The 25634-nt window shown below is 38.9% G+C and overlaps 1 long non-coding RNA gene across 6 annotated transcripts in view; it reads left to right on the top strand.

Moving 5' to 3' along the window:
* LOC137850608 (uncharacterized) overlaps positions 1 to 25634 on the top strand; it is a 187243-nt gene that overhangs the window by 80756 nt on the left and 80853 nt on the right. For all 6 annotated transcript variants that reach the window (XR_011092665.1, XR_011092664.1, XR_011092666.1 and 3 more), the window contains 3 exons: positions 4740 to 4834; positions 4943 to 5055; positions 21312 to 21478. This is a non-coding gene — a long non-coding RNA (uncharacterized lncRNA). The remainder of the gene's footprint in view (positions 1 to 4739; positions 4835 to 4942; positions 5056 to 21311; positions 21479 to 25634) is intronic.

Raw genomic sequence — 25634 nt, forward strand, 5'->3', positions numbered from 1 at the left:
GGAAGCTACCTGTTTGCTGTGATGGCTTTTTGTGAGTTTGAGCTGGAGGGTATGCTGGTACCAAACCAAGAGCTTCTCTCTTCCGTGCTGTCCCCCCCTGCCCTTCCTGCTTTCGTCCTTCCATTTAGACAATGATTGATTCTGAAACAAAGGGAACAAAAGCCAGAAGGCATACTTAACAGGTATTGAATAGTTTGGTAAAAATACTGGCTGGACTGGGAAGAGAAGTCTGTTCCTTTCCAGTGTCCCCAGCGAAGCATAAAGTCTCAGTGATTTTTTTTTTTTTTTCTGTCAGGAGCAATGCAGGCTGCTCCACAAGTGCAGGAATTGGGGTGGTGGGTGCTCAGGTGCCTGGCAGGCCTGTGCCCTCCCCAGCAGGCTGCAGCCCCACAGTATTGAACGAGGAAGAGCAGAGCAGGTCTGGGGACAGTAAATAAGGTCAGAAGGGATCTAGACTGATGGGCAAGTCCAAAGTGATAAAGTCACAGGGTGGGCTGTGTAGTCAAGATCAAGCATCCAAATCAATGAGGTACCTGGCCAGACACAGACATGGCTACAACACATCTGCAACATAGACAAAGTGGAGGTAAGTCACAGATAACGGCAGCCCCGAGGAAGTGGGGAACCCTCGCTGGGGCCTCCCCACACAGCTTTTTCTTCACAACAGCTCTTATCAAGCTGACCTTGTGTAGCCAGCAAAACTCCTAGGAGTGGGGGGAGTGCACTCAGGGCTCTGACATACTGTCAGCTAGTGTATGAGAACCTCATTGCGAAAATATGTTTTCCTATTTTTCCCTTAGAATTGCAATGATAAAGTTGGTCCCAGGTTTGAGGTGATTGCAGTTCTGGCTGTCTGTTTACTCAAAGACAGAGATTAATGCCCTTAAAGATAAAAGTCCCACTGATTGTTCAGTGTCACTGTGTTGCTACATAATTAACTACATTTTGTGCTTTTAAATTCCATGAAAGCTTAACTTGAATTTGTTTATATGATCTCACATTTAATCATGTGATGGCATACTTTTTCTTTGAGATACTCTACCTCACTCAGTATGCAGTATGCATAGCTGTGTGGAAGGCTGCAAAGTAAAGATGCTATACCCTTTCATTTTTGTAAATGTACCCTAATGTGAAACACGTAAAAGAATATTTTGATTGGTATTTATAATTGTGATTTAAGATTTATCATCTTTGTCTATGGACTGGCTTCATTTATTGCTGAAAAAAATAAATCAGTGTTGCTTCCATTGAACATGGAGGCTGTTATAAATGAGGTCTCAACTCAATCTGAATTTTGTAATATTTATAAAACAAATATTTCTAAAAGGTATAAAAGGCAAGTAAACAGCGCTGGGTGTGCGGGGAGTCTACGCTCCACCAACATGCACACACAAACATCAAACATTCTAAATATACAGAACATTGCTTTACGTACTAAACCCAAGTATGCCTATACATACATACAAACAGGAAAGGTAACAAGCAATCCTTTAAGTTCCATAACTTACTAAAATCAAGTACGCCTATACATATTCACGATCAGAAAAGGTAACAAACAATCCTTTAAGTTCCATGACTTAACAGTCTCCATTTTCCATTCCTTTTGAACAATATGTCTCGCTTTAAGTTGTCAAGCAACTCGGTCTTCGGGCCTTACATATCCCATTCCTCCTGGATCGAAGAAAAGCATATCCATCTCCTTTTCAAGGCCAAGAGGCCTGGGTCAAAAGGCACGTCCATATCAACAGGGGGCATAACAGCAAAGGCCTTCGATGGCTGTAGCAGCAGAGGGGCCCATGGTGTAGCAGTCGGATCAGTAAAGGAGCCCGCAGCTCCCTCACTATCTGGCAAGCCACACGTTTGTGATTGTGGCCCCACATGGCTCTTTAAGGCCTCAGAGACTGCTTGCGAGGTGATGAGCAATCCCACGGCAAACTTGTCATTTTTAGTTGCAGAGTCTCACACCTTGACCTCAGTTTGGTCCCATATTTCAGGATCATAAACTGCCCAATTGTCAATAAGGAGAATAAGCTGTAAGGTTACCAGGACAGTCGTTGTTCCTAAGGACCTATGATTCCCCATAATGCGCAGCTGCTTACCAGCGAGAGGCAGTTGTGTGCACAGGTCCGCTTCTCTCAGCTCGGGCTTCTCTCCAGCTCCAGTGCGCCCACTTCCAGCGACTTTCTGTACGAGCTTCTCTGAGCAGTTTGCTGAGTTTGGCCAAACCTATCTTCATGAGGCGATCCATGTGCCTGTTCCCGTCCTGGTCTCCATTCTGCCAGCCTGTTCCTCTTCACTTCTTTTTCCTGCTTCTTTATTGATCGTGTTGCCTTTTTTATCTTGAGGGCAGGCTCCCCTCTTATACCCTTCTCTCCACAGCAGTTCTTTTCAAAACAACTTTTCATTGGTCAAACAACTTTGAATGTAACAACAGCAAACACCCAGAAACATCCATGCCTTAATGGCTGGAGAACAAGAGAACCACCTGGAGAACAAGAAACCGGAGACTGCATGGAGTCTCCTGAATCACCCTTCTTTGTTCCCTCTAAACTCTTTTCTATTCCTGATGGCCTCGTTGTTAAGAGTCTAATGTTGTCTCAACCACGGGGCTTTCCAACCCCTGTGGCCACACTCCCAAATCTCCCCCCTCTCCACCAATATTAACCATTTTCTTGACATGAATCACCACTCCATATACAACAAGGCCATCCAGAGAATGAGGGAAGGGCTCACAGGAAGTGAAGGGGTATTGCTAGGGTAAAGCAGATGGATCCTGTGAAGGAGAATTCTCTCTGTCATGACAAGTTTAACTTACTCCTGTTAACCATAAGCCAGTGTTTCAAAGAAAGTGCTAAACATACACAGCTGCTAATGAATCCATCAGAAACTGAGGCCTGGGCACAGAAATAACTATAAGAATGCAAAGTACTCTCAAAAAACAGATACTACTCATATATGGGTAGCAGTCCTGTATATGCTTTGCTTGCCGATCTCTAAATTGGGTTAAGCTCTGCTGCCTTTCAAACTTCAGCTTTTCCCCTTTTCCTGGCAGTAGAAATGTGAAGATCCTATTCTGTTCTAGAAAAATTCTGTGTTTTTCTGAAGCATTCAGATATTGCTGTGAACATGACCATACAAAATTCCATAATAAAGCCAAGAATTTATTGATTTAGAGCATGCTTACCTATTTTCTGCCCATACTATAAAAATGAGGACTGAATATTCCTTTTGCAGACCCTTGTGTTGCCTGATAATTTGTTGCCAATAGAGCAAATCAGCCTGTTACCACAAATCAGCCTTCAGGTCTTTGTTAAATCATGAAGAGAGCACCTGCTTCTGTCTTCTGACAAAACCAATTAGCACATTTTGTTTTTCTGTGGTGGACATATCAGCATTAGTCTTCCTCCATTCTCCTCGCTCAATCTTTTGTGTAACATACTTGCTATTCAGCACATGTTTTCCACTGCTCTCAAAGAATGAGCAAAGGCAGTGCACCAACTGGAGTCTTCAAAAGAAGGTGTACAACCATTACTGCCTGAATTTGGATGAACAGCCTGTATATGTCTTATATTTTCAAAATCGATTTGCTTTGAACTCCAGTTTTGACAACAGCAGTTTGGTTTGACTTTTTCTGACCTTGTCTGTGTTAAGTTGTAATGTCCTTGAGAATTCCTTGTTATCAAACCTGCTAAAGCTTCACCTTCACTTTTAGATTTCATGATGACAACAAATATTAGGAGGAAATATTAGGAGGAAATGAACATAGTGTCCTTATCTTCTTTACTTCTTGCCTGTTGCGTGGAAACTGAATTTTCATCTGTTTGACATTATGCACAACCTTAAATTAGGTCTGACATAACTACTTTTTTTTTTTTTTAAACTGTATAGCTGTATCTGGACACATCCAATGTTCATACAGAATTGTTCTGCTTTATAGAATAGATCCTCCCAGGATAAGTTTGGCCCCTTCAAATTTTCAGAAAATAATTTATTTCTTTTGATGGAATTTTTGCTTTATTAACCAAAATAACCTTGATTGGATGCTGAGCTGTAACTTGAAAAATATTAGGTTCCTGAGGAATACTATCCCTTTTTCTGTTCAGGGGCCATCAAAAAACAGCCATTGGAACTTAAGCTTAAATTAAGGTGTATTGTCAAAGGTGAACAGATTGAATGAATCCAGTCATGTTGCTTGTCTATACCAGATGAGATTGCAAATGTGGTAACTTAGAGTCCAAATTTAAAGCTCGGTCCTCATACAAAAAGCTTGATTATATATAACAAACATTTTAAAATGACCACAGAAGTTAGGAAACCAGTATGAAAGTGCTTTGATGTTACAGCAAAAGAATGTACAAGAGAGGCTCACACATTAGTCAGTCATTTAATATTGTTAATGGGATATCAAAAAAGCAAGTGGATACAAAGTCATATCCAAGTATTTCAAGGTCTATAAAGTACCGTATTACCAGATACCTGCAGAAATTCTGTTTGTGGCCTCTGAATCTAGGCTTGCTTAGTTTTGAGCAACCAGTACTGGACTTTTCTTCACAGATTGCTTTTTTATTATGTTTTGAAAGCCATCACCATACCTTCATTCCTTTCTGAGTGTAACTGACTGTAATCTTTTATGGACACTGAGAACCTGCAGTATTTGGTTTCATACCTGTTCTTGAATGTTGATAATTTCAAAGTTTATCTTCTGCTTTTTAAATTTATTTTCCTGTGGTTCGTCCTAGGAGCTCAAATCCCTTCATATGTGTTGTTGAGAAATTGGAATCCTTTGAAGATTGCCCCATCAAATGCAGTGAAAAACAGTAGTATGTAGGCCAAGGTATGCTTATGGGCATAAAAGACATGACAATGAGTTATTCTCAGGTTATGTAGGCAGTTAAGACATGTACTAATTTATTGACATTAATCGCTGTTTCATTCTTGACAGGGAGATTTTGCTCACAACTCTTCAGTCTATGCCTTATGAAGGAGAACAAGTGCTGTTAAATAATGACTGTCATTATGACTTTGGATCATATGACTTTCCCTGTTGCTTGCCAGGTAATGTCTTGTCACTTCTTGTGTTGTACAATTTCAAGGATTGTTTCAACCTTTCACCTTATGGTGGGGATAAAAACAGGTTTGTGTAGACTTTATACAGTATAGGCCTGAGCTTCTGCTCAGACTGGTATATTTCATTACTTGCCCATTTCTTCCTGGATTAATGGTCTTTAGAATCCTCGTTTTCACCTGATACATATTTTTAAGTTAATCTTGAATATATATGATTCTGATTTAAACGTTGAAAATTGGTATTGTTTTCCTGAGTTTGCAAATTAACCATGACCAGGCAATTGAATTATTCCTGTTATGGTCATTAGTGACATTAATATGTTTACTGAATATGAATATAAAACTGAATGAGTATAACATAAAAATCAAAGCTATTAAATATTTGCCTGCTTAACTTTTAAGCAAAATACCAGGCTAGTTAACTTACCTGCCTGTATTTTCTCTTTCTTCCTCTGTGCTAATCAGGTGACACATATCACTAGCTGTCAAAATACAAAACTTCCTAACAATAATTAAAATTCATACCAACTTTTTACATAAATTAAAACTAAAATGCATAATTAAAAGTAAAATAATTTATTTACATGACCTTAAATTAAGTTTATTTTGAATTCTTTGAATGTGTTTTTTAAAGCTGAGTGTTGAAAGCTTGGGTCAAAAGCAGCCTGATTGTTTAGACAGATGTAGCCCAAGTTTGAGATCAGGCCTATCCATGAGTTTTGGCAAGTTCTAATCTTAAAATTGTATAAAATAAATAAAATAGTTAATTGTTTATTTTTCAATCTGTTCTGTTGAGCTGTAGGCTAGATGTGATATGCATCGAAAGGACAATGAAGGGGAGAATGGGATTTCAGTACTGCATGAAGGATCTTGAATATATTGCTAAAGGTCACTGAGCTGAATTTGTTCATTTTCCAAACTGGAGCCAATATGTAATTTGTAAAAATACACTGAGCTTTTAAATGAAAAGGGATCATAAGCATACATTGTTTGTTTGTTTGTTTTCTAGCCATTTCTTTTTTTGTCATGGTTTCCTCATTCTGTCCTAATCTAGCTCTCCAATGTTTCTTCTCCTTCTCCCCTTATATGTCAAAATTCAAAGGCTGGGAATCATGAAAATCTTCCAGACTTGTCTTTACTGGATTGACAGAGATAGGAACTTGACAGGAATGCAGACCTAACAGAGCAGAGCAACAAGGCTAATAGGGAAACGCAGCAGGGAGCAAATTGAGGCAAACTGTTCCTACTGGTGTAATGCAGTAATGTGTGCTGGTCTGTAGTGAGCTCAGGCTCCTGGAATTGAGCATAACTGTGTGTTGTAGAGAAAAAGAGTGTTGCTACATGTGATGGGATGGTGCTAGTCGCAGTAAGATCACAAATATTTAAATCCTTTGGTACTGTGTGCCAGTGGAATATCTTGCATCCTTTACACTGTCCACAGAACTGTGATCCAGGATATAAATGTCCATTTTTGTATACATTTCCCATCTCACGTGTCCATAAAAGTCACAACCACAAATCACCTGAGGACTGATGTTTTACTAATGGTTGAGTCTGGACAGTGCAACTGAAGCAATGACTATGGCATATCTTAAGTGCTTAGTACCCATTCAGAGGTTGAACAGTCTTACAGTTTGCCAATGTGAAAACAGTTAACTATTTCACTGAAGGCCACTTGAGCTAAAACCCCTTTTATTGCTTTTTATCCCATAGCTCTAAACTTACCCATTACTTCCCTGAATGACTTAAATGTCACCCTGATATCTCCAGTGTCTGCTAAAGATGGAGAAGTAAAAACATTTATTCTTTTACACTGCAGACAATTGCATATTGTCAAACTAGGGAGACGAGGGAGAGTAGAATAAAGCCACATTATTTGTTATTTTCTTAAGATGCAATTCCACTTAATTCTGTGGAACTGAATAAATAGATGCCTGTGAGGGATGCATGGCTTGCAATCAAAGACAAATTTCATAAGGAGTTTTCACTGAATTGTTTGCGTAGAAACTAATTGACTAAAACAGATCTTAGGTGAGAGGTCTGGGGTTTTGCTGGAGAATTCAGGTTTCAATCAAAGCTGAGTAACAGACCCTTGCTTGAGGGCTCATCTGTAATGGTGAATCTGGTCATAACACCAAGCATGAGGAGAAGTTAGTAGGTGGAAGGAACAACTCCATAAGATATTATCTCAGGTCCAAAGGATTTCTTTGTAGAGATGGTTTTATGCTCTGACTTTTAAAAGTGTATGCTTATAAGAAGGAAACCAGTGCAGCCTATGCCAAAGTCTCTGGGATTAATAGAAATGTATGCCTTAATTTTAAAAAGTTTCAGAGTTAGTTTATATAAATGTTTCTGATGTTTTGGTTGTAATAAAAACCTTTTAATGTAATTTAGTTCAAACAAGTACAGGAAATGGTGAAAACATTCTGCTAAGCAAAATAACATCAGTAACTGACCAAGAAAAACCTCATTTTAGAGATACTGTTTTAACAAACTGTCTCCAACTATTATTTTTGTTTAATATATTTTTAGTTACAGGAAGATAAAAAAAAGTAGCTTCCCCTTATCCCTTTAAATGATACAATGGGAGTATGGAGAGGGACTTTATTTAAATGCCTGCAGGGAGCTACCTTATGATTCAGTAGGCAGGGACAAGCTGAAGTTAAACAATCGGAAATAGCTAAGTAAATGGTTTTTCTGAGCTAGACCGTGAACTTTCACCATGTGCTAGAAATAAACTCCAGAAGTATGTTCTGACTCTTTTGGCTCTATGTTGTGCTTCTTGTACTTCTTCAGTATTCAAATGACTAGCATAAACAAAGCATATTATCACATAGCAAAATAATATATATATTTTCTCTTTTCTTCAAGGAGTCACTTCACTCTCTTGTGAAGTGTCCCATAAAAGAAGACATTGCACTGTATTATTTGTAAACATATAAATAAAAACCTGTTGGGGGGGGGCGGGGGAAGAGAGAAGAGGGAAAGAGAAGGGAGCATGTCTCAACTTTGTTTTTGCAGAATTTCATTTATCTCTTGCAAATAAAACTAAGTCATGTCTGTTTTCATTGGTGATATTTTTCATGATAAAAGAAAGAGAGATTATCCAGCGTTATCAGTAAGAAGCTGTTGCAAGGGGGGGGGGGGGGGGGGGGGAAGGCAGGTTCAGGTGCAGCAATGACAACATAATATTACTTTAAATAAACTGATTTTATTCGATGATGTTTTATGTCATTATTTGTTGAGAAACATGGGAATAGAGGTCAACCAGTCCAAGGCTTATAGAGGCTCAGGGACAAAAATGTTAAAGATTTTAGGCTGCATGGCTTAGTGTCTAGATCTGAAAAATATTTAGAAACACAAAGATGCAAGTAGTCTCTTTACTCCCTCATTGAAATAAACTGAAAGAGACTCCTAGGAATATATGAAAACTCTCATAGGTGTGATTACTTTGCCTTGAATGACCCAGATTATGTTCTTTTTCAAAGTTACTTGGGCAGTTAGCAGTCCTGCCAATTGGCCCATTTTTTTCCAAGATACGTAGTTAAGTATCTTGAACTATACTTGAGTCACTTTGAAAGATAACATGCTTTTATGTAAAACTCATGGGCTGTGTTCATTAGAGGAGAGGCTGGATTATCTGTAGAAACATGGAACTTAGTGGCAAATCAGAAATGTGTTTATGGAGTTACTCACCAGGATAGGCTTAAATCAGTTGTTTCCCCAAAAAAGGAAAGAAACCTGGAAAATAAGAAACACTATTTCAACAGCTTGAAGCAAACTAGACTTTCAAGTATGCTGTGCTCATAAACCTATTCTGTTTTTGAATGGAAACTCCAAAAAGCAAAAGCAATAATACTCCTTGTACTATGCAGAGTAATTAAACTGCCAGACTGCTACCTGATAATACTATACATAATAATTTATCAATTATAAGTCTTAAGGCAACGGGGTTGTATAAAACCTGTGAAGAGTCGTCATGAGGAGTTTATGTGAGGGTGACTGAATCATTGTGGAGATTAGTATGAGACAAATCAAATCCCAGACTGTAGGAAATGGTTAATTTGGTCCAATAATTTAAAGCAAAGTGTTGGCACTGGCTTGGACTCCTTGGGGAATTTTGTTTCTATTTACAGAGTACATAGTCTGACTACAGTAGGTATTGTCTCCAAGCAGAAACCAGACTATACTGTGTAAACAGTGAGTTGCCCAACAGTTGATAACAGATAACTGACTGCACAAGACTTGCCTGACGCATTCACTAGACTGCACCTTTGGAATGGAATTCCTGATCTAGCACTTTGTAGGTGGCTTGTTTAGACTGAAAGGGTGATTGCACATATACACAATGGCTTGGCTGGTCTTTTTAAGTGACCAAGCTGGGTGGGATTTTGTCTTGAAATAGTTGGATCAAGAAAATATAAAAAATCTTTCACTTGAAAACCTTTCACCAGCCCTTCCTATTCTGAGGTCTTTTCCACAGAAGAGAAATATATTGGTAGTGTTATCTATGGAGTGGTAATTCGTGTCAAGAAAATGGTTGATATTAATAAAGAAGGGGGAGATTTGGGAATGCAGCCATGGGGGTTGGAAAGCCCCGTGGTTGAGACAACATTAGAGTCTTAACGACGAGGCCATCAGGAATAGAAAAGAGTTTAGAGGGAACAAAGAAGGGTGATTCAGGAGACTCCATGCAGTCTCCGGTTTCTTGTTCTCCAGGTGGTTCTCTTGTTCTCCAGCCATTAAGGCATGGAAGTGTCTGGGCGTTTGCTGTTGTTGTTACATTCAAAGTTGTTTGACCAATGAAAAGTTTTGAAAAGAACTGCTGTGGAGAGAAGGGTATAAGAGGGGAGCCTGTCCTCTAGAAAGAAGAAAGATGAAAAAAAGAAAAAGGCAGCATGATGAAGTTACATGAATAAAGAAGCAGGAAAAAGAAGTGAAGAGGAACAGGCTGGCAGAATGGAGACCAGGACGGGAACAGGCACATTGATTGCCTCATGAAGATAGGTTTGGCCAAACTCAGCAAACTGCTCAGAGAAGCTCGTACAGAAAGTCGCTGGAAACAGGCGCACCGGAGCTGGAGAGAAGCTCGAGCTGAGAGAAGCGGACCTGTGCACACAGCTGCCTCTCGCTGGTAAGCAGCTGCGCATTGTGGGGAATCATACGTCCTTAGGAACAACGACTGTCCTGGTAACCTTACAGCTTATTCTCCTCATTAACAATCGGACAGTTTATGATCCTGAAATATGGGACCAAACTGAGGTCAAGGTGTGGGACTCTGCAACTAAAAATAACAAGTTTGCCGTGGGATTGCTCGTCACCTGGCGAGCAGTCTCTGGTGCCTTAAAGAGCCATGTGGGGCCACAGTTGGAAACGTGTGGCTTGCCAGATAGTGAGGGAGCTGCAGGCTCCTTTACTGATCCGACTGCTACGCCATGGGCCCCTCTGCTGCTACAGCCATCGAAGGCCTTTGCTGTTACACCCCCTGTTGACCTGGACGTGCCTTTTGACCCAGGCCTCTTGGCCTTGAAAAGGAGATGGATATGCTTTTCTTCGATCCGGGAAGAACGGGATACATAAGGCCTGAAGACTGAGTTGCTTGACAACTTAAAGCGAGACATATTGTTCAAAAGGAATGGAAAATGGAGACTGTTAAGTCATGGAACTTAAAGGATTGTTTGTTACCTTTCCTGATTTTACATATGTATAGTCATACTCTGGTTCAGTATGTAAAGCAATGTTCTGTATATTTAGAATGTTTGATGTTTGTGTGTGTGTGCTGGTGGAGCGTAGACTCCCTGCACACCCAGCGCTGTTTACTTGCCTTTTATATCTTTTATATCTTTTATAACTTTTAGAAATATTTGTTTTATAAATACTACAAAATTCAGATTGAATTCAGACTTCATTTATAACAGTAGACTGAAAGGCAGATAGTTGATGCTGGCATAGGGGAGAAGTACAGCCTTGTAGTCTATGGAAAGAAAAGTGGTTAAGAAATTCATTTTCAATACATTTTCTGTTTTCAGTTCCACCTTGAATGGTGCTGGGTCTTTTGATCCTGAGAGAGAGAACAACCCTGTTAGAGGTCAGTAAATTTGTTTAACTAATAATTTTCACCACAGTAAAATCATAAAATTATAGAAAAATGGAATATCCCATGTTGGAAGGGACCCACAAGGATCATCAAATCCAAGAGTTCAGCAGAACACAGCCAACACAGGGATGCCATTGTATCCCCAAACTCTCCGAGACCTTAGGACAGGGAAAATACAAAAGGGCTATGAAGCAAGGGACCCTGTGGAAAGGAAGGTGACAGGGAAGAGGAAGAAAGGATCGTTTCTCGACAGTGACTGGAAGTGTTCTCATTATTGTTTTTGCTGAAGTTTTTCAGACTATCAGAAAACAAATGAAAAGCTTTTAATTCAGTTCAGGCTTTGGGTAAATGTTTAAAGAGCAATTCTTATGTTCTTCACAGTAGGTCACCAATAAATTGTTTAAAGGGCACAGTAACCTTACATATTTAGTGTAGAAGGTAGTACATGGGAGAGAGAAGCACCTGTGGGAAATTGAGATGAAATTTCACGATATTTTAAAACATCTCTTTGCAAAAAATGCATAGACAAAGGATCAGATTTTAGGTGGTGTAGAATATGGAATGTCAGCATATTACTAAAATGATGAAGGTGAGAAACAGGTGTATTATAAATGATCAGTCTGGAAACAATTCCCAGCTTGTAAAGGAAAATGATAATAAAGGCATCAGAACTTTTTTTCCTATGGCACTGTTCAGTATTTTGTCCGTCTCAAAATGGTGCTACATTTTATATCTATATCTTGCTGTAGTACAGCAGCAGACAGTGATCAACCAGACAATTTGACATACAAAATAAAGTGATGAAGTTAATTGGTAGCATAAGGCACTTCGCAATCTAAATACAAAGTAATTTTCAGCTTGTTTTTCCGGCCTTGAACAAACATCGTCATTTTTATATAATGCAGGTACTTGAAAAATGATTCTTGGTTAAAATGTGCTTTTCTGAAATAGTAATTTCCATTAATTTTCTTCACCCATTGATTTAACCATCAAATGGAGAATAGAGACTGTAAGTGGAAAGTCAAAATAAACATTTATCAAAATTTGCATTTTTTTTTCTAAAATTGTGTGGAATAGGTCAATAATAGACCCAGCAGATTTTTAATAAAGTGCCATTAGAAAGTCCCAGAAATCCATGCATAATTTATAACAATGTATTGCTTATAACCAAGTATTGCATATACTATCAATGTCTGTGACATGCTTAGGACTGCTATTAAGAATCTCTTAGCTATTCATAAACTACTTGTAAATGGAATAATAAATAATACATGTCCAAACCCTTTCTTTATTCCCCGTGACATCATCTTCACCATGATCAGCCAATTACTAAAGATTGTTACTGTTTGCAGTCCTTTGAATAAACTAGAGCCTTTCTGTACTGTGTAGTTAGGTTTTAGTTGGAAGTTTATTTAGAAATCCGTTGCATGTTTCCAGTTGTAATCAGGTGTTTCAGTCCTCAGATGAAGTGTTTCTGTTTTGTTTTTCTTCTGCATTGTGGGGTGGTATGTAACTGTAAATACTGTTTAAACCACTGCAAAATGGCTCGTAGAATTCTTTCTAACACTTGACAGAGATTTTGCGCATCTCTGCAACAAGGTATTGATCATTGTCATTCTCTGAAAATCGTGGCCTAATAGCTTCAGCCTAGGGCATTCAAAACATTCAATATGGACAATCCATGCTATTTTTCTGCTTTTGTGTTATTTTGACAGTCTTTGTGTAGTAGGATTTTCTTCCTGCTCATGCCTTCCTTTCAGCTGTTGTCCCTATTATGACCACCACCTCCTCCTCCAAGTTCCTCTGCTGATTTCCACTTCAAGATCCTCTCTCTGGTTGGTACTTTCAGTCTCCACAAGCTGAAAAAATGCTGAGATTCTCCCTTCACTGCCAAAACCCAAAAAGGCTCTGCCTTGAAGCAGTTGCAATGAAGAGATTGCACTGTGAAAACAAGAACGGGGACTTAAATTCAGTTTATACTGAAGTCTGTGTTGTGCAGCAGAAGTGACATTTAATTTCTGTCAAACTGGATTATCTTCCATCTGCTGGTGTATTGGTAAAAGAGTCAACAGATCATTAGAAGCATCCTAAGGAAGGTAATTTCTCTAAGAATCAATGTTAAATCCCCATCCCTGAAGAGTGCTTTTTTTTGGGCGGGTGTGGGGATTGCTGGGGGCATTAGGGTTAGGGTTGAGGGAGGGGTATGAGGTAGGTAGGTCAAAAAGTTACAAAGAAATTATTAATGAAACAATAACCAGTCTGCTCACACTCATTTAACCTCAGATTTTGCTACAGACTAAATTAAGTTTTCTTTCTAAGTTGCATGCAAACAATTGAGCCAATCCCCAGTCTTTGATAAAAACAGGGTTCTGACATAGGTCCAATTCACAGTGTCCATTTCAGGCTTTACTGGTTTGATCTGTCACTCTGACCCTTTGCTACACAATACTATTGCTAACACAGATTCAGTAAAAAATGTTTACATTTTTTGATGTTCCAGTTTAAAGTTGTCATTTTAGGGAACTGCTGGGAACAGCAATGCTTAGCTGCTACCATTAGATACATGGCCTGTCCTTGATCCAGTGCATGATATGCCCTTGATAGTCCAGTTCTGTCTTAAAAACGCCTTCTTTCTTAGATAAATCAGAGGCTATGCATTCCCCTTTTATATTCTAGCACATGACCTTCAAAATCAGGATTTTACATCCTGCTTTGAAGAATGATTAGAAGATATAATGGGAGGAGAGTTTTTACCTATTTGAATTTCCTGCAGGGAATGATTCTCAGACTTCAGAATTTGGGAGTTTTAGTTGTTTCAACTAAAGGGCTAGATCTGTTGAAAAGGATGTCGTATCCAGACCATAAACTCCTGTGTATGGTAAAGGTGACAGGGAGGCATAGTAGGAGTGTGGACTAGAAATTTATCTTATTTGTAGAGATTTACTCATTCTTGCCTGAAAAGCCACAAGACAAACTTGTGTGCTAGCTTTTATATTAAAAAGCAACCAATTTCTATTTCCCAATTATTTATTTATTTATTTATTTTATAATGGTTCATACAACTACTTAATTTTCTCTGGAAAATAAGGACATGCATATTGTAAGGGTGTCAAGACATTATATTGTAATTAAGGTTCTGGGGGGCAGAGATGTTGGCAATAGTCACAAGAAGTGCTCTTGCCAGGACTCAGGATTTCTGGACTTGGCTTTGGGACCCCCCTCCACATACACCAGAGGGTGGGCTCTGTTTCTGTCTTATTTTTTAGTGCATTTGCTTTTAAAAACCTGCTAAATATTTTCTGTCTGCTTTCTTTCCTTCTTGCTCTGTCTCTGTCTCATTTGGCTTTTAAGACTGATGTGAGAACTGTCAGAGCAGAAACATTTAAAATAAGATTTTTGTTAACTTTTTAAGAGTTAGCTAAGAGTTAGCTAAGGTGACAGATCCAATACTCCTGCTTCTCCTGCTTTAGGCATCATCTGAAGTTTGTTTACTAAACACCTCAACCAAATGCGAGCATATGAAATATGTACCAAGTAATGAGCAGGAAACATATGTCATAAAATGAAAACGTGTCTTTGAATCATTGAAAAAAGGCTTTGGTTACTAAGCATTCATTTTAAATTCTCATTTATTGTGAATTATGTTACCAGTATACAAAATCATTTTTACTTAAACTACATTGAATGCACTTTATTATCACATATTATTTACAAAGACTGACATAATGAACAAGTCTAAACTTTGTGAAGTTGTATTGTATTAACAAATACTTTTAAAAATATATTTTTTAATATAAACTGTTCCTAAGAGATTTTTGAAATATAAAATGCACCTAGCCTTGACCTTTGACATTCATTGATTCTTTGTAAAAAGTTTTTTTTTTTTTTTTTTTTTTCTGTCTTTAAAAATATGATCATTCTTGGGTTTACAGCTTTATGCTGGATAAAGGTTTATAGAGATACAGTGCTGTGGAAATTATAGGAAAAAAAAACAGTCCTGAAAAATGTTGAGATTAATTTGTCTGGAAAAATATTAAATGATAACAATAGAAGACTTAAGGTTATTAGTATATCCAAATGACTAAAGGCTTATATTACAAGTGGTATTAACAGACATGTTTTTCTTGTGTTGCTTCTTAGGGTAGATAGGGATAGCTGAGTTTTAAAACAATTGTCATCCTTTCTCTCATGATACATTCCTCAATATCCAAAAGTTACATCAGCATATTTTTGTTAGATATTCATTATTATCAGTCTTGATTTCACACAGATGGCAAAAGAGAAGTATCAGTGGGTCCAAATTTTACTCTATTTCTCTGAGTAATAGTTACATTGCAGCAAATTTAAAATAAAATAGCTCACAAATTACAGAAGATAATAGATACAGCACTGTTAGAGTAGCAAATCAGGAACAGGATAAGAATGCCCATTATTCCCGTTGCCAATTTTATTAGAGGATTAATGTAAAATGTTGCTCTCCTGCTTTTCTTTTAGGCAGGCTTGTGCTGAACTGACTTTACTCCAACTTTGCTCTGGTGGGAACAAAAATACCTTATGGCTTCTGACACATGGCTGGATAGTCATTGTGATTTCTCTCCTGGAGCTGGCTCATAATCAAAATAAGCCATGAGTAGTGGATAAAGTTCATGATTTTATTAAGGGTGGACCCTTTGCAATACTTAATTGAAAATGACACAGAACAGAGCAAAAGTAGGCCCACTGTGCTTTGTTTAGGGCCACAGCTGGCCTAAATTGAAGTGTCGCTCAGCTTCTAGAAGGTTTAGCTACCTCCATTAGCTGGCAGACTAGCTTAAAGATCTATTAAACCAGAGGTTGTGCTCTGCTGTATGGCATCAGGATTAATATCTACAGTGACATTTCTTTGGTATTAAGTCGGGTTGTACAGCAGCAGTTCCATATTTCAAACTTCCGCAGCAGGGAAATCTCAAAGTAGTACTGGAGAAAGCCCTGAATTACTTTATAAAAATGCACCTGAAGATGGTTGTTAGATTTTTATTTTATTTTATTTTATTTTATTTTATTTTATTTTATTTTATTTTATTTTATTTTATTTTATTTTATTTTATTTTATTTTATTTTATTTTATTTTATTTTATTTTATTTTATTTTTTATTTTATTTTATTTATTTTATTTATTTTGTTTCATTTTATTTTATTGGTGTAAACTGTATGCATTTCTAATTCAGAGAAGACTGAATAATGAATAATAAGAACAGATCACAGTTCAACCTTCCTACTGGCTTCAGCCTCAGGAGATAATTAAACACACTTTTGTGGAGGAAACAGAAACTGTTTTTCACCCTGAAAGCTGACACAGCACTTCTTTTACTTTTAGGCTTAGCATGAACATAAGCATTTGTGGTTTACTGATATAAAATAGGTCAGGAATAAAGCATAATTAATTACGTGCTTTTTCTATAGTGCATCCCCAAACCCTGTAGCTGAATGAATTCCACTAGGTACAGACACCGTTTTTCTGGCTTCAGACTTATTTTTATTTATTTATTTATTTATTTTGTCAACAAACAGTACATGTAGTTCCTCAGATCTCTGGATGCACATCTGCCCTATCTTCACCTGCTCTGTCTATTGAGATTCATTTTATCTGTTTTGTGACAGATATGCAAGTGGCTTTAGCTTATTATTCTTTAGAACTGAAAACAAGCTTTGTTGAGCTTTCCTAACAACAGTTCCACCAGCCTAACAATGCATTTATTACAATCAAATGCAAGAGTCTTGTAGCCATTTAAAGGCGAGATTATTTCTCAGGGGCATTGTCCCAGAAGTGGGAACAGTTCAAGTGGCATAAATATGCTCCCTTGCAGTATCAGGCATCACAGTTTTCTGCTTCTCAGTGTGATCGCTGTACTGCCTGTAGATTTCAGTGCAGGGGAGGTACCTAAAAACTCCCTCTCCAGCTTAAGCACCGCCAGCATCCCAGCTGTGCCGAGCCTGAAGCCTGCTAAGGGGGCTGGGAGTGACAGGGCAAGCGCTCACAGCTTTCACAAGTGCACCACTTTCACCTCCTGCAAGAAGTGAAGCCACCCCATGCCATGTGGCTGTCACATGGCAGGGAAAAGTAATGGTCAGTTCATTCTGCTGCCTCCTTTCTAAATAGATGTGCCCCATGACAGTAACTAGGGAGCTGGCAGAGAGCACTTCTCACACACAGCCTGGCCCAGAAGTAAAGAGGGTTCCCTGGGGGACTGAGGGTCCTTACCACCTCTGCCCCAAGCACAAAATTACTTCTGTATCACACAGAGAAAAGGCATCCAGCTGTTTACAAACCACTGTACTTGTAATGCCAGTGTATATATGTCTATGCCTGTATGTGGACTTCTGTTTATGTTTTTCAGTTACCAGTCCTTGGGGCTCTCTGGTGCACACCCAAGAATGTGCATCCTTACTTGTGCTGCCCGGGGCTGTTTCTTAGCCTGGCATGTACATTTGTACACTCCTTTCTGTGAATGGATTCTGCACCTTGGTGGGTTTTGTAGAGTTAAATGAGTGCCATGGAATTATCCCCAGTGCTCTGCCTCTTCTGCTCAGTGAAGATGATCAAAAAATGTTCACAAAATGTAACTTCTTCTCATCAATGTGTTGAATTTTTGGAACATTTCAACTGGATCCACTACTGAGTTCTCATCTGTTGTAATTTCTCCTCCTGGGCAGGAGAAAACCAAAAGGCCAGCCTTTGGACTGGGAGCCAATGGACTAAATTGTGTTTTCCAAATGTTGCGTGTTGCAAGACAAAGAGATTTTGTAATAATTCTGGACATCATATAGCCTTTATGAACAACCTCACTTATTACAGTTATTACTTCCAGAACTCATCTAGAGAATTAAAAGCTCTAGTTTGCTCTGTCTAAACAGAAACCTCACTGCTAGAGAAATGATCTTGTGAAACAGCTCCAAGCTCTTAGTTCCTATTTTTACCACCAAATTTGCCTGCAGCTGCCAGTTTGAATTACTTCCATCTTTTCTGTGCTTAGAAGAACTAAGGGAGTAGAGAAAAGAAAAAAAAAGGATCTGTAGAGATTTGCATTCTTTAGGAAGCAATAAGAATTTTCATCTCTGAAAGCTCGGTAAGTGCAGAACCAAAATGGACAGAACAATTGATTCTTTCCTACATTTGTCCTTGTTGGTTCATCCCTTTTCCTCATGTAACCAATTGGCTCACAACCACTATAAATCCGTAAACTATCTAGGGCAAAAATTCAAGTTAGTTTCCAGCAGTGATCTTATCTGACTCTTACACATCATTGATTTTTGAAGGGTTGAGGAGTTTGCAATTTGGAAAAAAACTTTCCACATCCTTATTTAAGAAAGCAGTGTTTGGTTTTATAAAACTAACAGTTATGCTTTTAATGTTTTATGTGATTAAGAAAATGTATAGCATAAAATGGCATGGGGTAAACCCTTTAGTTTTGATTTATAGAGTCTGATACATGTTGACCTCACTCTGTCTACAAAGCAAAGGAGTGTGTGGGTTTGTCTACTCTTATCACTTGTATTACAGTGATCAGTCTACTGTAATTTTTATCTATTTCCTGAGGAACTGACAGTCTACTGTTTCTTGGTCTTTATCATCTGTGATCCAAAAGATTGTGTTAAAATAACTGAGTGTCAATTGATAATTTGATGGTTGTATTTAAAAGAAGGTGCATTTCATCCCTACTGCATTTTATTATGTATGAGTGACAGTTTTTGTTGTTGTTGTTTTTCTTAAGGAAAATACAATGGAATTTCAGGAGTTTTGTAGCAAGTCTCTCTCTCAAGCTTGGTCATTTTATGCATTAGATTTGGTTCCTGCATTTTCTCAACTGTGCTACAGAAAGAGAACTGATTTAAGGTTCTCTCCCCTGATGCATTCACAGTAAGGATGTTCAATAACTGTGCTATTTTTTCTCCAAATTTCAGTCATATGATGGTCCTAAAAATAACTCTGCCTGTGACTTCTGGCTTTGTAGATTTGCTGTATTTTGGGGTAAGAGGAAGAAGATGAGCAGGAGCTTGCAGTAAAAACTGCTTATTAGAAGGTCTTTCTCGTTAGGGCTGTGAAACCTCATATAAAGAAACAGATATTAATCGACAGAATTCACCTGAAATAATACTGTTTTTTACATTCTAACAGCATGTTCTATATTCAGACAGCTTGGGAAAAGTAGGTATCTTTCTTTGAACTTAATCCTTAATTTAACTTAATTTTGAATTACTTCTATTTTAAAGAGGTAAGTTTAGATGAAACGTGGAATTAGGAGGGTATTTACCTCATGCATTTATCTTCTTTCTCTGGAGAATGGAGGTTAAAGCAAAAAAACAGATTCTCCATCACCAAGGCAACAGGTTGACCTATGCCAATAATACAAACATGATGAAGTGCAAAGTATCATTTTAGGGAGAGGGGAGATCCTGGTGGTTTTCCTAAATAAGGCACTGGAAGAAAATACTGTTAATGAGCCTTTTAAAAGGCTGTTTGATACATCCTTGGTAATTTAATGCAAAGGGCACAAGACACATTAGGCAATGGTGAAGAAGATAGAATAACACCTGGTGGGAGACAGATTTAAAAACCAATAGCCAAATGCTTTCAAATAGGGAGAATTCTGCTTTCTTAAGTTTCTGATGAACAGACCATCAACCTGAGGCTTTGCATTTTGTCCCCGCTGAGTTTTTACCATTAATTTAATAAAAACTGAGACCAGTCAGAAGATAATCTGTACAAAATGTGGTTTTGGTCTGCTCCAAACGAAGTTGATGGAAGACTATTGAGCTGATTTGGGGAGAATCTGTCTCCTTTTTTAGGCAGAAGATTTGTTGACCCCCCAGCAGTTAGCTTTTCATAGGATACTGACATCTAGTGAGTAAAAATACAGGGAACAAATTTAATTTATACTGTTGTGTTTCATATTTTCATGCAGCGTTCAGGAATCTTTTGGGGAAAAAATGCACACTACAGCTCTTGCACATGGCCAGTATAGTATAAAGGGGTCTCGTTATGAATGAAAAACATATCCATGCATATTTGTTTTGCTAGTTACCTTTGCATTTTTATAATGACATCCCCTCCTGGTGGATAATATCAATTTTCAAATAAAACTCCAGTGAGGATTTACCTAGAGAATACCTATTTATGCTATCCAGTGTTCCATATGCAATATCCATGAATTTTGAATATTGTAAAAACTAAGGAAATGTATAAATGCGTATCTATATCCACATAAAACATGAAATACCTTTGGTGTTGTAATTTCTCTGTTATCAATGCCTGCCAGAGGTTATCTTGCATTACTTTATAACACAGTTCTTGGAGAAAGTAACACAGCATTGTCATCAAAAGTGGCTTTAATTTCTGATGACCATTTATTTATGTGGAAGCTTAGATAAGCAATGAATTGACTTTTTTTTTTTTTTTTCCCTACTAAATGCTTTTTTTTTTTTTCTCAAGTTTGGGATCTCAAGAGAGATAATTGTATGACAAAGCACGCTGCTGTTATGTGTGATTGAAATGACTGAAAAAGTGAACTGTCAATCCAGATTGTCTGCAAAAACTGGAGATCTCAGAAAGATAGTTGTGCTTAAAAGCCATTGGCATATCAATGCCAGATTTATAAGCTTCATACGTGTAGGCTAGGAGGTGCTATTTTCACGAAGTAGAAACTGTACAAGAGCTAGCAATAGAAAGGCTATGGAAAGAGAATCTTTGTAACCTTCCCAAGGGAAGCAGAGAGTGAAAGCTGCATTGAGAACACCCTGCTTTTCTATTCTTCTTCTTACTATCCTGTGTCATGTCAATTTTCAACATAATTCTTAACATATTAGCCAGATTTTTCTGATCTGTTTTCTTTTCTTTGGCTAGCATTTCTCCCTCATACTGTCTTTAATACTAGTTCAGAATATGTCATGCAACTTTATTATTTGAAGCTCTGCAAATAATCTAAAAAATCTTGAATGCTATCCTTACAGAGAATACCATCACTGCAAGTCATACACCTAGGAGAAAACTGGTTGTAGGTGCTTGTTCATCACTGGTCAAAACCATCATGATATTGTAAAATTATTGTTTTGCTCTCAAGAGCCAAAAATGCAAGAGCCAGTAATAAACCTTACATTTTTGTTTTAACAGCCTCCCAGTGGACAGGACAAGGAGGAATTGTATCAAGTTCACAGATGCTATTAAACTCCAAGCAAACACACCACTGTATGCAGAAGAATTAGGGAACCATGCTGAAAGGATATAAAAAATGCAATGCCTGATCTTGAGTGATATACGGAGACTAAATACATAGATGTGTGAGTAGAATATTCTGATCTGTGGTGATTATTTTTTGGAAGTATATTTAAACTCATAATTCTGTCCATAACTAACTAGTAAAGATTAGGAGCTTCCCAGCACAGGAGGCAGATACCTGATATAAAACTCTTTTCTGCATATCAATGTTATAAATGAGGTCTCAACTCAATCTGAATTTTGTAATATTTATAAAACAAATATTTCTAAAATGTATAAAAGGCAAGTAAACAGCGCTGGGTGTGTGAGCAGTCTACGCTCCACCAGCACACACACACAAACATCAAACATTCTAAATATACAGAACATTGCTTTACATACTAAACCAGAGTATGCCTATACATATGTACAATCAGGAAAGGTAACAAACAATCCTTTAAGTTCCATGATTTAACAGTCTCCATTTTCCATTCCTTTTCTTGAGTACTAACAAGTCTCCATTTTCCATTCCTTTTGAACAATATGTCTTGCTTTAAGTTGTCAAGCAACTCGGTCTTCGGGCCTTATGGATCGAAGAATCCAGGATGGAAGGATGGAAGCATATCCATCTCCTTTTCAAGGCCAATAGGCCTGGGTCAAAAGGCTTCTCTCAGCTCGAGCTTCTCTCCAGCTGCAGTGCACCCATTTCCAGCGACTTTCTGTATAAGCTTCTCTGAGCAGTTTGCTGAGTTTGGCCAAACATATCTTCATGAGGTGATCAATGTGCCTGTTCCCGTCCTGGTCTCCATTCTGCCAGCCTGTTCCTCTTCACTTCTTTTTCCTGCTTCTTTATTCATGTAACTTCATCCTGTTGCCTTTTTTATCTTGAGGGCAGGCTCCCCTCTTATACCCTTCTCTCCACAGCAGTTCTTTTCAAAACAACTTTTCATTGGTCAAACAACTTTGAATGTAACAACAGCAAACACCCAGAAACATCCATGCCTTAATGGCTGGAGAACAAGAGAACCACCTGGAGAACAAGAAACCGGAGACTGCATGGAGTCTCCTGAATCACCCTTCTTTGTTCCCTCTAAACTCTTTTATATTCCTGATGGCCTCGTTGTTAAGAGTCTAATGTTGTCTCAACCACGGGGCTTTCCAACCCCCATGGCTGCATTCCCAAATCTCCCCTTTCTTTATTAATATCAACCATTTTCTTGACACAAATTACCACTCCATAGATAACATCAACATATTGCACAAAAACTTTTGCAGGATCTGTTCTTTGTCCCCTGATGATCTGACCACTAGAAAATCCCTGGACTAAGTGCTTATGTTATGGAAATGCTTATATTTATGTTGTGCTTAGAACCACATACATGGATATAGTTGTCCATTGTACAGGGAATGCTTTGGAGTTTGATCCCCAATGCTTACAGAGTGTTGGGTGCTTGGCCAGAAAGTTGCTGGAGATTTAAGTTGATCCATCATCCAGTTCTCATCTAAGACCCATTCCAGCCTTTCCTTTCCACTCTATAGAAATGTTTCAGATTTTTCAGAGACAGTTTCAGTATTTCAGTATTATGCACCTCTTGCTGTCTCAAAATGGGATTGAGTACATTCCTTTACCCCACAAATCATCCACAGGTCTTCCTTGAGGTAAGTCAGAGGACAGAGACAAAGCATGTTGGGAACATGTCTTCATTCTCCTTCAGATCGCTGTGGACACTGATGATAACAGCAGTCCTGTGTTAACTGGGAGAGATGTGCAGGCATGCTCTGTCCTTAGGTCCTTCCGCAGCAGCAGGAAGGCATGCCCTGCTGATTTCAGCGGTCCTGTGCATCGACAGTGGCGGTTCTGCAGAAAACTGACAGAGGGCCCGAGACTGGTTAAAAAGGCAGGATCCATGAAGTAGTGGGGAAAGGAAGAAGGTAGACACTCCGGGTTTTTAAGAATCGATCCGGTAACTCTGTGCACAGACCAAGGTAAGAAAGATTAAGTATTGCCTTGGGGGTCGGGTGAGACTCTGTGAAGAGTCTTGGGAAATTTGGTGTACGGTAATCCTTGCACGGGGAAGTGCTTGGCAGTACACCCCCATTTTCCAGAATTGGAATATTAGTGTGTGGTACACTGCAGAAGGGAAATTTCTGTAGCAACATACTGATGAGGGCTAGGAAAAATGGGAAATATGAGTTCCAGGGGACAGGGAGATATCCCTGGGGGAGTGCCTACCAACTAGTTCTTCCTGAAGAATGATAAGAAATTGGAAACATAATCCCAAAATTAGAGGGATTGTAAAAGAAAAATTAAAAAAAAGGTTAAATATTGTGTATCAGTCTGGACAAAAGAACCAATTAAGGAAACAGCAGTATTTTGGCCAAAATATGGGTCTGATGAAAATTCAGGCTTTAAATTTATGTGTAAACAAGAAGATTCCTTTTTCGGAGAATAAGCCAAGTTATGCTCCCTATAATCCTAATATTGTACCCGTGGCAGAAGCAGTCACTCCAGGAAGGAGGACAGGGACTGTAATTAACACTGTCCCTAAAGAAGGATCGTACTCTAGGCTCTGGCAAGAATTAGAACAAGGTCGAAGATATATTGAGAATTTTGCCATCCCTGATACTAACAGTACTAACACTAACTGTGTATCCTCTTAGGTGAACTATCCCCCCTCCTTACCAGCAGAGAGGTTAGGACTTTTAAGGAGAGGAAGACTTTATTTGAGGACCCCAACAGCCTAGCTGAACAATTAGACCAGTTCCTATGACCTGACTTATACTCTTGGGGAAGGGAATTATGTCTATAAGTATGTTGTTTACAGGGAAAGAAATGGGAATGATCAGGAGGAGAGCTGCTATACAATAATGGGAAAGAGCTCATCCTCCAGGACCAGGGGTAATACTGGCAGAGCAGAAATACCTACTTGCCAATCCTGGCTGGAATAATAATAGTGTGCAACACAAAAATCATATGAGAGACTTGGGGTCAGAATGAGAAAGTACTCGGGGAAGAGTCCTGAGGACCCAGTATCCCAAGGGCTCTTGAAAGTTCATTGTGTGATTAAAGCCTGGCAAAATATGCAGAAAATGCTCCAGAAGGTGGGGGGATGTAGTGAACAGTCACTGGCGGACCCTCCTGCGGGAGGCCCTGGAGGTGTGTGTCCGGAGGGGAGATGAGAAGGAAAAGCAGAGAGCGAAACTAATGGTATTGACAGTGCAGCAGGTAGTGAGGCAGAGGGTTAGAGAAAGAGGAAGAAAATCTTCAGGGGGAGTCAGGGCCAGGATGGAAAGGAGAGGAAGAGAGATGAAGGAATGGCAGGCAAAGAAGGCTGCCTGTGTTGTGGCCTGAATCCTAGCAGGGACAGGCTTTGATAAGATGTTTTAAGTGTGGCCAGGCTGGCCACTTTGAATAGGAATATCTGGAGTGGAAAAAGGAGGAAAGAAGGAAAATGGGATGAAATATGATATACTGATATGTTGTTTCAGTATCTTGGAGGGAAAAGGTATGGAATTAAGTTGGACCCTGACTGAGCCTTTGGTGCTGGTATTAGAAAAGTACAGACTGGAGAAAGATAAAGGAAGTGTTAAAAGGGTTGCTGAAGGTGTCAAAGGTGTGGCATGTAGTATTTAACAGAGCTGTTTGAAGTTGAATGAGCAGGGAAAGGGGATGTAGGCATTATCTAAGTAACAGTCTAGAAGTTTTGGTATATTTGCTGTGGTGTTTGGTCAGTTTCCCAAGTATCAGGGAGGGGGACAGCCTGCTCCACTAGGAGCTACAGGCCTCAGGGAAGCTTTGGCTCCAGTGCCTGGAGCGCCTCCTCCCTCTCCTCTGCGCTGACTTTGATGTCTGCGGGGAGGTTTCTCGCTCCTTGCTCTCCCAGCTGCAGTTGAGCAGCAGGTTTTTGTTTGTTTCTTTGTTTGTTTGTCTTCGTGGATGTGCTTTCACAGAGGCACTGACTGTGTTGCTCATGGTTTGGCTCTGGGCAGTGGTGAGCCCCTTTGGGGCCAGATGAAATTGTCCCTTATCTGCCACGGGGAGGCTTCTGAATTCTCGTAAAGAAGAATCTTCTCTTCCCCCGCCCCCCCCGCCCCCCCCCTCCCATGAACCTTGCCATTGAACCCAATACACTGGGGCAGCTAGGTCATCACTGGCTTGTAAAGTATCAGGGATTAAATTAACTAATGAAACCCTAAAAAGTGATGGGGGTAGAAGGGGCTGGGGTAACAGTGCCACCT

Source organism: Anas acuta, chromosome 2, assembly GCF_963932015.1.
Source record: "Anas acuta chromosome 2, bAnaAcu1.1, whole genome shotgun sequence".
Lineage (NCBI taxonomy): Eukaryota > Metazoa > Chordata > Aves > Anseriformes > Anatidae > Anas > Anas acuta.